Source organism: Perognathus longimembris, chromosome 2 (genome assembly GCF_023159225.1).
Source record: "Perognathus longimembris pacificus isolate PPM17 chromosome 2, ASM2315922v1, whole genome shotgun sequence".
NCBI lineage: Eukaryota > Metazoa > Chordata > Mammalia > Rodentia > Heteromyidae > Perognathus > Perognathus longimembris.
The window spans coordinates 86,076,992-86,092,333 of NC_063162.1; the positions used below are offsets into that span (position 1 = coordinate 86,076,992).

General features: G+C 42.8%; 1 protein-coding gene across 3 annotated transcripts in view; it reads right to left on the reverse strand.

Annotated features, from left to right (window-relative positions):
* The window catches only part of Snx10 (sorting nexin 10), a 73,492-nt gene that overhangs the window by 32,705 nt on the left and 25,445 nt on the right, over positions 1 to 15,342 (reverse strand). Inside the window, exon 1 of one of the 3 annotated variants that reach the window (XM_048339648.1) lies at positions 14,474 to 14,492. The exons of 1 other annotated variant lie outside the window; for it this stretch is intronic. The gene's annotated coding sequence lies outside the window, so the exon portion shown is untranslated. Of the gene's footprint in view, positions 1 to 13,463; positions 13,471 to 14,473; positions 14,493 to 15,342 lie in introns of those variants that run through there. One more of the 3 variants, XM_048339649.1, reaches the window with a different exon arrangement.

Here is a 15,342-nt window from a genome sequence, read left to right on the forward strand (position 1 = left end):
TATGAAAAGAGTGTCTATTGTTAGAGATTGGAGCCTGAGAGTAAGGGAGAATCATGGGACCAGGAGTTTCAGGGAGAACTTGACATAGATCGGGGTGTGAATTGGTCCCAAGAGGTGGTTGAGAGAAGGAAGAGTGCCCAACAGGATTCTGCAAAGAAGTTTAAGATGCAAAGAGGAAAATGTACATATCACCCAAATTGGAAGAAATGGTTTCAACTGTTAAAGTCTATAGAGTTCATAAGCTTTATAGAGTAGAATGACTTTCATCATTGTGAAGGTTAAAATGTGTCCTGTGAAATATATGTAGTAAATTAAACTCATTTTTTTAAAGATGCAGGGAGGAGTTGGGAATGTGGCTTAGAGATAGAGTGCTTGCCTAGCATGCATGAATCCCTGGGTTCCACTCCTCAGCAGCACATAAACAGAAAAAGCCAGAAGTGAAACTGTGGCTCAAGTACAAAGAAAGAAAGACAGAAAGAAAGACAGAAAGAAAGAAAGAAAGAAAGAAAGAAAGAAAGAAAGAAAGAAAGAAAGAAAGAGAAGGAAGGAAGGAAGGAAGGAGGGAAGGGAAGGGAAGAAAGGAAGAAAAGAAGGAAAGAAAGAAGGAAGGGAGGGAGGGAAGAAAGAAGGAAGGGTAGAAGGGAGGGAGGGAGGAAAAAAGGGAGGAAGGGAGGAAGGAAGGAAGGAAGGGAAGGAGGGAGGGAGGGAGGAAGAAAAGATACAGAGAGCCATGATGGTAGCTCAGAACCCATAGGTAGCTGCTGCAGATGACTGGCAGAGGCCTTTAACTCCTGTAGAGGCATGCAGCAGGAGCAGAGATGGGTAGACTCCTTAGTTGCCTGGGGAGAACAGCTGTGCCTCAAAACACTCCACTTGGTTTTAGTTAAATGGAGATGGTATCTTCTGAACTTTTCTGCCTAGGCTAGCTTTGGACCATGAACCATAGCCTCCTGAATAGCTAGGATTACAGGTGTGGGCCACTGGCACCTGGTACTTACTTTTTAGTTCTGCTTTGCCTCCCTTCCTTTACTCTGCTGTCATCATATCTGAGCCAGAACACCTGCCTTTCAGTATTCAATCTTAAATCATATTTTCTTCCAGTTCCAACTGGAACTAGTCTACTCTTCTCTACAATCAGAACGACTCTTTCACTCATATTTGCTTCTACCTCTATTCTCCCACCCCTAATCCTGCCTTCTTACCTATACTCTTAGCTATTAACAAAAACATATAATTTGTCCTTTGGGGACTTGTATCTATTGTTTTGTTTTTTGTTTTTGCATATATGTGTTTATCTGTTCAAAATTCATTTTCCTTTCCCTTCCTTTCCTCAATGTAATATTAATTAGATTTTTTTTTTTTTTTTTTTTTTTGGCCAGTCCTGGGCCTTGGATTCAGGGCCTGAGCACTGTCCCTGGCTTCTTGCCGCTCAAGACTAGCACTCTGCCACCTGAGCCACAGCGCCCCTTCTGGCCGTTTTTCATATATGTGGTGCTGGGGAATCGAACCAAGAGCTTCATGTGTAGGAGGCAAGCGCTCTTGCCAGTAGGCCATATTCCCAGCCTATTAATTAGATTTTAAAATTAGATTTAATTAGAGTTTTTATCTCATCTTTTTTCTCCTCAACCTCTTCTATTAAACTTAGCTGCCACCAAGGGGTTGGAAGTATGGCTAATGTGGTAAAACACCTGCCTAGCAAATACAATGCCCTGAGTTGAACCCCCCAGTACTGAAAAAGATTTGAGTGACAGTGAAGGCAGAAGTAGGATAGTAGAATGAGAAGTTGTTTTAATGGCATATTTGTTTTGCCAGACAGAAAGGGCTCAGTTGTGCAACACTGTAAACTCACTTAACCCTACTCAACTGTTTACTTCCTAAAGCTTATGTGCGTTTTACAATTTTTTTAGTTAAAGAATAAGGGTAATCAGGAGGACAGAGCCTTTACTGAGAAAGGAGCACTGAAGCCGAGACCTAATGAACAACATGAGTTAGCTAAGACACTAAAAGGTGAAAGACTTTCTTGGCTGAGGGACTTGTGTAGGAACAAAGAGGCAGAGACAGGATGGAGGAGGAGCTAGGAATTCAGTCAACAGATTGCTATTAGGTCAAAGTGAATGGAAGGTGAATCTGGCCTCCCCACACAGCCTGGGCTGCAAACAATTGGACTCTAGGCCCAGGCAGATCCTGTCCCCTCACACTTCCACACTTTCCAGACACTCTGAACACTGTTGTCTTCCCCAATTTTGCACAGAAACCACTTCCCCCTCTACAGCAGTCCTCACCTCATATGAATGCTACTTGCATCATGATACTTACATATTGTCTCCCCATTTCAGAGAATTTCTTCATCTCACTTCATTTCCTCATCTATCAGCAGGACTTGAACATTCTCAACTTCACACTTGAGAAAATGAAGCCAAACACTGATGGTTCACTCCTGGACTCCTAGCTACTCAGGGCACTGAGATCTAAGAACAGTTCAATGATAGCTGGGGCAGGAAAGTTACTGAGCCTCATCTCCAATTAATCACAAAATCTAAAAAAAAATAAAAATGGAGCTGTGGCTCAAGTGGTAGAGTGCTAGCCTTTAACAAAAAAGTTCAAGGACAGTACCCAGGCCCTGACTTCAAGCCCTAGGATCAGTGTCCACACACACAAAGAGAGAAACTGAGAGAAGAGGGAGAGAGGAAGGGAGGGAAGGACGGAGGGAGGGAAATAAAAAGGAAGGTCAGAGGGATTAAGCTGCATAAGATCTTGAAGTCAACGAGAGACTACAAACCTACTTTCTACCCGACTGCTCACTTACTGCCTTCATGATGGTGTGACATGGACAAAGGGCTCAAAGCAAGTCTCCAGTCTCCCCAAAGGGCCTCAGCTGTTCTTATGCAGGCAGAAAGTACCTCTACAAGCAGAGGCAGAAAGTGGCCTCTACAAACAACTTTTCTTTCATCAGTCAAAACACTTGACCATATTCACTCTCACAGTTGAAGTACTCTTATTTGCCTCATGAAAACAGAATAGGAGGGGAGGGAGAGAAGTGGAGGGAGATGAAGGGGGTGAGTTTAGTAGGCACATTCACACCACATATATACATGGAAAAGTCACAATGAATTCCTTTGTACAATTAATTTATACTAATATGAAATGTTAAAAAATATGTTTTAATCAGCTAACCTTGTCTTTGTTCAGGATGTAAGATTAGGCTGTAAAAGCTGAGAGTGTAAGCTTAGAGACAAGGAGGACGCAAATAATGCATCTTTCTAGTATTTCTGTCCAGGTTTCACCATCTTGCGTTTATACTGTCTCCTCCAATGAATTTTCCCCCAGTTTAAAGCCACCTCAGTAACATAACACCTCTTTAATACTGAAGAGACACAATAGAGGGACAAATGTACCTAGAGAAAGGTGTCAGTCACTTGTTTCTTTCCTACACAATTCTGCCTCCAGAGAAGCTATTACTATTGTTGGGGTCTTAAACATCCCCCAAGACTCAAGGTCATACTAAATGCCACAAGGTCAAAATGCACTTTGAAACAAACCAGTTTTCAGAAACATGGACGATTTACAGTAATTTGTCAGAAGGAATCTGAACAGGTATCATGACAAGCAAGTCCATTCTAGTTTAACCCTATAAGGTTAATCATGGAAACAACCAAGTAACAACTTTTCTGTTACTTATTTCTGGTTCTCTGGGCCCTTCAGCTAAATTTTCATTTCTTCTCAGGAAGCTAGAGTTAGGGGTCAGCAGCTGGCTGCTGCCCACGCCACTGCCAATGTGTCAGTCTGTTTATTTTTGCCAATAGTTTTGGCAAAAAGATTCATTTCACCAGAAGTCAATTATAAAAAGAAAGATTTATCATGAGAAGAAGCTGTGTCCATGTATCCATGTGTGCACTTTCTGCATGCATGCCTTCATCCTTCTGTGTCCACATGGGCACTTGTCCCTCTTTCCAGGGGACCATATAGATGGAGAACAAAAAGCCTTAGTGACAAGTCCTGGGGCATGCTAGGCTGGCATTACATAACCTTGTGGCTGTACACTGGGTCCCCTAACTTAGCACCTTTGGACTTCTGATGCATATGAGTAAATTTTTGTTTAGCCTCCCCTACAGCCAGCCTCCTTCACTCAGCTTGGGGAAAGCCTCATCTCACTCTTCAGAAGATATGCTCCCTGATTCATGAGCCACTAATAAAAACTGTGTTTATATACTAGGTTTTCTCTTGCTTTTGCTGTTGTTGTTTTGTTTTATTCAACTGTTCCAGTGATAGCCCAGACTGGCCTTATATACATAATCCTCCTGCCTCAGCCTCCCTAGTGCTGTGATAAACCACCATGCCCAGCTGTCATATTGTCTTTTAATATCAAACTCAACAACAATATAAAAACATAGTATCACAATTAAAAATTGGGAAAGGGCTTGATAGTTATTTCTCCAAAGATGATATATAGTCAGCAATTGTAAGACAGCATGTTCATCACTAATTGTGATAGTTAATCTTGACTGTCAACTTGATTGGATTGAGAAGCACCTAGCAGATTAGGAAAGCACACCTCCCACGTGTCAGGAAGAGTGTTTCCAGGGAATGATAACTAGGGAGGATGACTCACTCTGAATGTGGAGAACATCATGCTTCAGGCTGGGGGGCTGGATGGGACAAATTGGGGAAAAGGGTGAGTGCAATAACATAATTATCCTCTTTCTCTGGTTCTGGTCACCAGGAAGAGAGAGGCCTTGCCAGCTGTTCCCACTCCCATGATGCTCTGCCTCACCAAGTGCCAGAATCAATGGAGCCATAAGGCATGGACTAAAACCTCTGAAAATAAATCTTTCCTCCTTAAGTTGCTTATGTTGGGTATTTTGTCACAGTAATGACAAGTGTAACTAACATATACTAATGCTCAGAAAAATGTCTATCAAAACCACAATGAAAAATCACATCACGTACACTGGGATAGCTACTATGAAAAAAAAAAAGAACACAGAAATTGGTATCAATGAGGATACAGAGAAACCAGAGCCCTGTTCCTGTTGGGAGGTAAAATGGTATTACTGGTACAGAAAAAAGCATAACAGTCCCTTAAAAACACTGAAAACAGAATTGCCACAGAATTTTGTAATCCCATTTCTAGGCATATATTTTAAAAATCTGAAAATGGGATATCAAAGAGATATTGTACACACATGTTCATAGCAGATTCATTCACAATAGCTGAAATGTGCAGGCAGGTAGAAGACTCACTAAGCAAAATGTGCAACATGCATACAATCAAGTATTCAGCCTGAAAAGAGAAGGAAATCCTAATGGACCACAAGACAGAGGAGTCTTACAGATACAAAGAATCTAATCATAAAAGGATGAATCCATTATGATCCATTTATATGATGTTTTAACATGACAAAGCTAACAATGGTCATTTCTGAGTGGTGGAATAGTAAAAACTAGTGATAAAACTAGTTTCTACATTCTTTTTCAAAAGATCACAATGCATTTCTTACCTCAAAAGTCAGGAAAACATAATTTTTTAAAGTAAAACTAAATATACTTTTCATATCCTTTACACACACACACACTAGCAAAGTTAACTTCATTCTTTCTGCTTCATTTCCTCCTACAATATCAACTATTTTTTATTTAAAATTTTAATAATTGTTGACTTCTAACTTTCACACCTGAAGAAGTTATTTTCAATTCACAGTTTAGTGTGGTCTCTTGATCCTGCTAGGTATGCCTGGAGGGGAGGGGTGTGCACGTGGGTCCTGGAGCTATCTCTGAGCTTATTTGCTCAAAGCTAGCACTCTCCCACTTGAGGCACAACTCCATTTCCCTCTTTGTCATGGTTAACTGGAGGTTAAGTCTCATGGACTTTTCCTGCCCAGGGTACCTTCAAACCAGCATCCTTAGATCTCAGCCTTCTGAGTAGCGAGGATTACAGGCCTGAGCCATTGGCACCCAACTGCATTAGGCATGATGTAGTAGGGCTGTAGCTCTCCCAGATCTCAGAGCTTGAGGCAGGATCCTGTTCTAGGGCAGCTCTTCAGGTCCATCTGCTTCTGTGACCCTTGGTGACACAGGATGAGTGAGTGGTAGCTCATCTTTGAGAGGAAACTCAATTCTCAAGCTAACCAAGTGTTTTGGCATTGCCTGACACAAAGAAGACAGGGCTGAGCCAGGGCTCCCTCATGGCATCTGAAGCAGGAAATGTGAGCTCTTTAAGAACTGAGGCTGGAAAATGATGGAAGAGAAATTGGAGAGATAATCATATCCCAGCCGGAGTTCAGAGACTATCTGCAAACAGAAGCCATGAGGTAGATAAAAGATATTTAAAGAACAATAATATTGGTACCTAGAAAAGCTAAAAGACAAGCCAGCAGCACTTGGTAAAGTCCAGAGCTTACTACTCCTCACTTCCCCTGCCCAGGGCCCTTCCAGTAAAGACCTTGTAACTTACAGCCTGAGGGAAACCCCAATTTGTGCAACAAAAGAATCTACCCAAAAAGTGAAAGAAAAAGAAAATCAAGCTGTACCAAGTCAGGAAAGCAGGGCCCATCAGCATGTAGAACCACCTCTAAACCAGACCCAGGCTGTTCTAGTTCAGTTTGGCCTTAGAACTTGAAAAAGAACAAACAAATATGGACAAGCTGAATACTGAAATTCCGTTAAAGTTAGAAACAACAAAAACTGCTATTTTAGATTTCTACCACTTATCTCAAAAGAAAAAACAAATGAAGAGGTCAACATTTCTTTTTTAAGATTATGGTTCCATAAAAAATATTGCTTCATAATACATAAATCATTCAAACCACTAACTTGCTATTCTCTACAAAACACATAATGCTTTTGATTTATAGTCATAAACATGACAGTAGGACAAAACCAGAGTTTTGTTTTTTTTTAAAGAAAAAATCAGGGCTTTTAAAATTGGCAACAAAAGTGATTTTAACCTCACAATTATTTTGTGTCATTTAGAAAATGTTCCACCTTGGACACTCATTGGCCTACTTGTGTGTGTTGGGGCTCACTCCTAGGCACTTCATATTCATACTGAGAGCCACTGGTGGGGATAGAAATAGACAGAACTGAAAGGAGCAGGCACATGGGTGACATGGAACATGTATTGTGACGCCCTCTTTCCTCAAAAATAGCCCTAGCCTCCCACATAAAACTTAAAAGTATTTTCCACTTCCCAATGGTTTGTTGTTTTATGCCTGAAAGGTTCCCAATCCTGAAAAAGATCAAAGTTGAATGAATCTCACTTCCTGATCTCAAAACTTACTACTGAACAACAGTACTATAGACAACGTGGTATTGACAAAAGGCTAAACAAATAAGTGAACAACATATGTAAAGTAAACCCACAACTCTGTGGTCAAATCTTGAATCTTTGAAATGGGTGTCCAAAGGTGAAAGAATTGGTGAGAAGTGAAGAGTTGGGTGAGAAATATTGGTAAGGATATAGAGAAATAATTTAGTGGCTACAAAAAAATGGCACAGTCACCTTGGAAAAAGAGCTAAGGACAAGAAAGGGAACTTCAGACAGAGCAGCGATAACCCAAAGATACAGAGCTGTTTCTTCATGAAGTAATGAAAATAGTCTTAAAGTTGACTATGTCAATATTGCACTTTGGGACAAATATTCTATATTACTGAACTGTAGGCTTTAAAGGGGGAATTGTACAGTATATGGAACAAATCTCAAAATTTCCAACAACTGCCCAAAGTTATCACTTAATTTAGTGATTCTTTTTGTTGTTGTTGGCTGTGGTGTTTGGCTGGCTGGCTGGTTACAGGGTTTGACCCCTAAGCCTTACATTTGCTAAGCAGGTACACTACCCCATGAGACCTTCCACCACTTTTCACATTCGCTATTTTCAAAATAGGGACTTGCTTTATGCCCAGGCTACCATACACTTATGCTTCCCTGTGTCACTGGGGATGATACACATGTGCCACTGTGCCCTATCATTTAGCGTCTCCCATAGGTTGGGGGACCCAAGACATTAGTTGAGATGTAGTCTCACAAACTTTTATACCTGGGCTGGCCTTCAGCTGTGACTCCTTAATCTCTACCTCCCAAGAAGCTAGGATTACATGCTTGAGCCACAGTATCTGGACTGACTCAGTGATTCTACTCCTACAAGTATACATTCAAGAGAAATCAAATAAAACCACAGAAACACATATATATGAATGGTCATAGCAATATAACACATACTAGCCAAGAAAGGAGAAGCAAATTCCATCAATAAACAAACTGTGGCATATCCATACAATAGAATATTGAAAAGGAATGAAGTCTGGTACATGCTGCATTAAAACATTACACTAAGTGAAGGAAGCCAGTCACAGCAGTGACCATACTATCCGACTTCCTTCACATGCAAATCTATAATGGACACCACCATAGGACTCTTGAGTTCTAGGTGCTTAATGCTGAGGACAAAAAAGAAAACTTAGGACAGGGAAGCAATAGCCGAAAGATAAATAGCTGTTTCTTCATGAAGTAATGAAAATACTCTCAAGTTGCCTATGGTCAATATTGCACTTTTGGGCAAATATGCTGTATTACTAAATTGTGTACTTTAAAGGGGAAATAGTACAACATATGAAACATGTCTCAAAACTGCTTCCTGAAAAGTACTATCAGAAAACCATGAGCCTAAACCTTTATATTCATGGCCTTGGCACATGCCAGGCCCAAGCTAAAGGATCTCCAAGCATCACCCATCCCCTGAGGTCGTTATGCCCAGATTTGGGGTCCCCAAAAACCACCAAGGAGCCACTTCCGATGCAAACGCACGAAGTCTTTATTGCAAGCTCAAGCCTGGGTTCATGAGGATCATCACTGACACAGTGTGAATCGAAAGCCCTGACCCTTCAGTTAGCAGGGTTTATAAAGGTAAAAGCTTAGCCCAGATGTAGGGGCTTGACACAGGGGGTGGAGTAAGCAACAAATGAGCAAGTGTGGCATAGAAGCAGAATTTGGGGGTCAGGTTGACCTAATAATCAAGATGGAGTCAGCTCTATTCCCCCCAACATTCCCTACCATGTTTCCCTAATCAAGATGGAGTCAGCTCTACAAGGTCTGCTATCCTGGCTCCTACCACCTTCCAGGGAAACTCATTTGAAAGCCAATGAGTACCCATATTCACACCCCTCAGCAACTCTGTCATAGCTAGGCCCTGCCTTCCCTACAATCCTCTTCCTTCTGTTTTGTCCGGTGGCTGTTCAAAGGTGGCTAAAGAAGAGTTCCATCGTGGGGAGGGGAGGGCCAACCCTCGCAACGACTGAGATTCCAAAAGCAAGCTGCACTAAAGGCAAGGGGGACAGGTTGGTCCAGTATTCTCAGAGGAGAGTGGCTTGGAGAGTGGCTGCAGGGTTATCAAAGCACGGGGAGACAAGATGCTCTCCCCAAGGCATGTCTGTGGTGGGGACAGAGTGTGAAGTCTATCTAAGCCCTTGAGGAATTTGGCTCAGCAAGCCAGTTTCTTCCAGTTTTGGGGTAAAACTAGATGGTTCTTTAAGAAGTGCTTCCACTCTTCTGTTTGCTGAGAAACACTGACTCCTAACTTTGGTCAGGAGCAAGAGCAAGGCCGGGCATCTCAGATTCCTCCATTTTGTGAGCTTGAACTCAGGACCTAGGCACTGTCCCTAAACTTTTGTGCTCAAGGAAAGCTCTAGCCACTTGAGCCACAGCTCCAGTTTCAGCCTTCTTGCTGCTTAATGGAAGAGAAGAATCCCACAGACGTTCCTGTATGTGCTGGCTTTGAACTACAATCCTCAGATTCTCACCCTCCTTAGTAGCTAGGTTTATCAGTGTATATTTCTAATCTACTTTTGTTTCAAATATGAGTCAATAAATTGCCTTCATATTCCTCACTATTACAAAGCCACATACAAGTCAGTCAAACATCAATTTTTATCTGACCTCTCTCTCTCTCCTCTCTCTCTCTCTGTCTCTCTGTCTCTCTCTCTCTCTCTCTCTTTCTCTCTCTCTCTCTCTCTCTCTCTCTCTCTCGCCAGTCCTAGGGCTTGAACTCAGGGCATAGGCACTGCCCCTGAGTTTCTTTTGCTCAAGTCTAGCACTCTACCACTTGAGCCACTTCTGGCTTTTTTTTGTTTATGTGGTTCTGAGGAATCGAACCCAGGCTTCATGCGTGCTAGGCAAGCACTCTACCACTAAGCCACCTTCCTAGCCCCTCTTTTATTTGTTTCTAATATCTTTAAGTAGTTATACAAAGAAATTTCAGGACAACATGTCTATTTATGAGTACAATACACATTGATCAGTGTTACCTCTTCTGGGAAATTTTCATAGGAAAAAAATTATAAGGCAGAACCCAAAAACCTGCAAGCACTGCTTTGAGGAAGTCATCTAATTGAGCCCTTGGGTCATTTTTAACCTTATCGGTTCTGAACCTGATCAGCCCTGGGAAAAGGCAGCAAGGGGTCTGAGTATTGTACAAGCTTCTTTATCAAGCTCTAAGCTTCAAGTCTTCCAGCTTGATTTAGGACATTTAGGACCACCAATATAAAAACTTTTCAGTAGTCTAAATTTTACAATGTTTGCAAATAGCACTTAAGACTATGACCAAAGTTTTGAGGGCAACAGCAAAATGGAGAAGGAAAACAATGCATTAACTTTTTGTATTTATGTATTTACTTTGCAGAACTGGGGCTATAAAATCAAGGCCCCATACTTTCTAGGAAATTGTTATACCTTTTAAGCCATGCCTCTGGTCCTGTGTTATACTTTTTATAAAGTTAAAAAAAAATCTGGGACTGGGAATATAGCCTAGTGGCAAGAGTACTTGCCTCATATGCATGAAGCCCTAGGTTTGATTCTTCAGCACCAAATATAGAAAAGGCCAGAAGTGGTGCTGTGGCTCAAGTGGCAGAGTGCTAGCCTCGAGCAAAAAGAAGCCAGGGACAGTGCTCAAGCCCTGAGTCCAAGGCCCAAGACAGGCAAAAAAAAAAAAAAAAATCTCTCAATGTAAAGGACTCTCCTGTATTATGAGACTTTATTTTCCCTACTTTGGAAACATCCAAATATAATATCTTTCATAAAAGGTCAAGGAATCTGAGTGTCAGCGGCTCACACCTGTAATCCTAGCTACTCAGGATGTAAGATCTGAGGTTCATGGCTCAAAGCCAGCCTTGCCAGAAAGTCTGTGAGACTCTTCTCTCCAGCTAACCACCAAAACAGCTGGAAGTGAGGGGGCTGGGGCACTATAGCCTAGTGGCAAGAGTGCCTGCCTCGGATACACGAGGCCCTAGGTTCGATTCCCCAGCACCACATATACAGAAAACGGCCAGAAGCGGCGCTGTGGCTCAAGTGGCAGAGTGCTAGCCTTGAGCAGGAAGAAGCCAGGGACAGTGCTCAGGCCCTGAGTCCAAGGCCCACGACTGGCAAAAAAACAAACAAACAAAAAAAAAAAAAAACAGCTGGAAGTGGAGCTATGGCTCAAGTGGTAGATCACTAGCCTTGAGGAAAACAAAACAAAACAAAACTCAGGCACAGTGGCCAGGCCCTGAGTTCAAGCCCCAGGACTGGTGCAAACATATGCCACCACCCCCACACACACACACGGAAAATAAAGGTTAGCAAGCTAATGCAAAGACCCCGATCTTTTGCCAAAAAAAAAAAAATTCGAAATGAAAAATTTCCACAAATCTGGATGCCACTCATCGCAGAATTCTGGAATCCTACCCCAAGGGCTTTCCTGAGTCCTTAGTTGTATCATCTCTTGTCTGGTAGTAATGGCTGATCTGGAGTGTGAGGAAAGATCCTGAGGTTTGCTGGCTCACTGGGAACAGAGCATGAGCAAACAGTGATACCTGTCATGCAGTGAAGAAGGGTGACATGAGAGAAGTGGAGGTGGGAGGAGTTAGTGGGAAAGCAGGCAGTCAGAGAATCCAGGGCTGACATATCTTGCAGGATGCATTTTAAGCTGATAACTGTGGAAAACAAGTGTAGGGGAACCCCCTTTTTTGAGTCCCTAGAAACAGCAGGCTTAGACATATGGGCCTGGGGAGGGGCAAACCTAAGCCGAAAAACAGAAGCCCAAAACAACTGGACCTAGGCAAAAGAAAGGAATGAGGAAGACCACTCAGTTTAGGGGAAGTTCTAGGAAGAGAAATCTTAAGGCTAAGACTAGTCACACCTAGAACCAGGAATTGTATTGCTTTGATTGCCTTGTGTACCAGAGTTTACTGAAATTGTATTGCTTTGCCTTGTCACTAGAATTTACAGAAATCATAATGCTGTGATTGCTTTGATTCCTGGGGTTTACTGAAATTGTAATCACTAACAGTAATTCTGCTTCCTTACTTTGCCTAACCTGCAAGATCACCTGCATGTGGTAAATATGATTCTCACCCCAGGACCACCTGTGAGTGGTACAGGTGATACCTGCCCTTAAAAGCCCAGCCCTATTTGGCCCCCGGCGCTGTTTATCACCATCCTGGTGGTGGCCAGCAGATGCTGCACTTAGCTAAATAAATAAAGACTCCTAGCCCAATTGACTAAGTGCTGGTGATTATTTTTGTGGGTTCAAGGTCCACCTGGGTATCCAGTATGCAACAACAATAATGAAATGGAAGCCATGAGCTAAAAAGGACAGGAAGTTTAAAAAAAAAATCAGTTAAGTAAGGACAAAAAAAGAGAAAGAAGGAGGAAGAGGAGGAGGTGGTAGAGGAAGAGAAAGAGGAAGAGGAAAAGAAAAAAGAAGAAAGAAGGAGGGAGACGGAGAAGTAGTAGTAATAGTAGTAGTAGTAGTAGTAGTAGTAGTAGTAGTAATGAGGGTGTGGCAGTCTTTAGCACCAAAGCCCTGTATGGAAAAAAGAAGCTGGGTGCTGGTGGCTCACACCTGTAATCCTACTACTGAGGAGGCTATCTGAAGGTCTAGGTTTAAAGCCAGCTTGTACAGAATGATCTGTGGGCCTCTCATCTCCAATTAAGCAGAAAAAAAAGCTGGAAGAGAAGCTGTCGCTCAAGTGGTAGAATGCTAGCCTTGAGGAATAAAGCTCAGGGACAGTTCCTGTACCCTGAGTTCAAGTCTTAGGTCTGGCACACACACAAAAAAAAGGACATATACCAATCCCAGGACTGTCTTTGCAGGACCACAAAACTTGCCCAGATAAAATAAGTTAAAAATCCTAAACAAAGTCATTGCCTTGGCTCAGTCTTGCTGAGAACCCATTGTGTAGTGTAGGAATTTTTTTTTTTTGGCCAGTCCTGGGGCTTGAACTCAGGGCCTGAGCACTGTCCCTGGCTTCTTTTTGCTCGAGGCTAGTACTCTGCCACTTGAGCCACAGCGCCACTTCTGGACGTTTTCTATATATGTGGTGCTGAGGAATCGAACCCAGGGCTTCATGTATACGAGGCAAGCACTCTTGCCACTAGGCCATATCCCCAGCCCCAGTAGTGTAGGAATTTAATCTTACTTTCTGCTTAGGCTCACCTGTTGTTCATTGTCCAAGATGTTCATTCTCCCACTGACTGGGCACAAACTCAGATTACACCATTCGACATTATAATATGGAGGTCAAACCTGGCCAGCACCATCATTGGCTGTTGAGGGGTGTCAGATTGACTCCATTCTCAGATTAGTTAAAGAGAGCAGAAGCTGACTCATCTTCACTAAGATCTCCCCACCCTATCCAAGGAACTTCCCCTTCGCTGTGATAAGATTGTGTAAACTGCTTGACCACCTGAGTTGTGGAACATTCAACCTGTGCCCTCCCATGAGTAGGCGTATCCACCAGCATCATGTGAGCCCCGCCAAATCCGAGAGCCAAGTCTAACTAAAATGATAGGTTTGTTCAAACAGTTGCTATGAGGCAGATTGTAACTCCACTGGCCACGTGCGTGTGATCTGGCATGCTCTGTAAGTGTTGTAACCTCATTGGCCACCTGTGTGTGGCAGGCTTGACCATGTGGTGTTTGCCTTTATAACCCGACCCTGAGCATGACCCGGGGCGTGCGGTCCCAGCTCCTGAGTCTGGGCTGCGGCCCTGGCTGGCCAGCCTGCTTTTCATGGTTCTGGTCCCAGCTCCCGAGTCTGGGCCGTGACCCTGGCTGGTCAGTATACTTTTTACTTCCCCAATAAATCCATCTTTTTACTTGAGACTGTCTCTGAGTGGTGGACTCTTGGAGGGATGGGGGATCCCCCTTCATGCCCCATTACATTGTGGTCCCCTCCCTTGGGGGGACCCCATTACATGTATCAGAGGGACACTGAAATGAGTAATGTATCTGGCAAAGACAACTCCATGATATGCCAGACTCCATAAAACCACATAGTAACAATTGAAAAAAAATGTACTGAGTTCTTCAGCCTTTTAACAGAAATACCTGCTGAGCACAGAGAAAAAATCAATGAAATCAAAGAAGTCCATGGTCATCAAGGCTCACTTACTACCTCCTGGGGCTTGATTCACTTCCGGCGTTAACAAAACCTCTGGGACCTACCAATGTTCAATCCAAAAGGAACACTTGGTCCAGGTAGGCTGACCAGGAAAGGCCTCCATGGAAGGAGCACAGAATGGAGCAAATGAAACTAAGCCAACAGCAGGAGTCTTTTTCAAGAAAGCTGATCTTGTGATCTCATCAGCAATTCAAAGTCCAAAGATTAACAAAATAGCCTAAGAAATACAAAAGAAGGAGGGAAAATCAAGACTGGCTTCATACCAGAAGCAAAGATGGTATATAATAGAATTCTCAGAAAACATATCTTATTGATGCAAGATTCAAGATTAATAGGTTATTACCTTCATAAATTTGAGAAGGATGATATTTGGGGAATTATCATCTCCATAGAATAGCTTGACTGGGCACAGGACAGATCGCTACTGTAATATGGAGGTCAGATCTGGCTAGCGCCATCATTAACTGTGGGGGGGTGTCAGACTGACTCCATCTCAGATTAAAGAGAGCAGAAGCTGACTCCCATCTTCACTAAGATCTCCCCCACCCTATCCAGGGAAGTTCCCCTTCCTGTGATAAGATTATGTAAACTGCTTGACCACCTGAGTTGTGAAACATTCAGTTCAAGGTTAAACCTGTGACCTCCCATGAGTAGGCATATCTGCCTGCATCATGTGAGCCCCGCCAAATCCATGTGTCAATTCTAACTAGAATGATAGGTTGGTTCAAACAGTTACTATGAGACAGATTGTAACTCCATTGGCCACGTGCGTGTGATCTGGCATGCTCTGTAAGTGTTGTAACCTCATTGGCCACCTGTGTGTGTGGCAGGCTTGACTATGTGGTGTTTGCCTTTATAACCTGACCCTGAGCACCGCCGGGGTGCACGGTCCCAGCACCTGAGTCTGGACTGT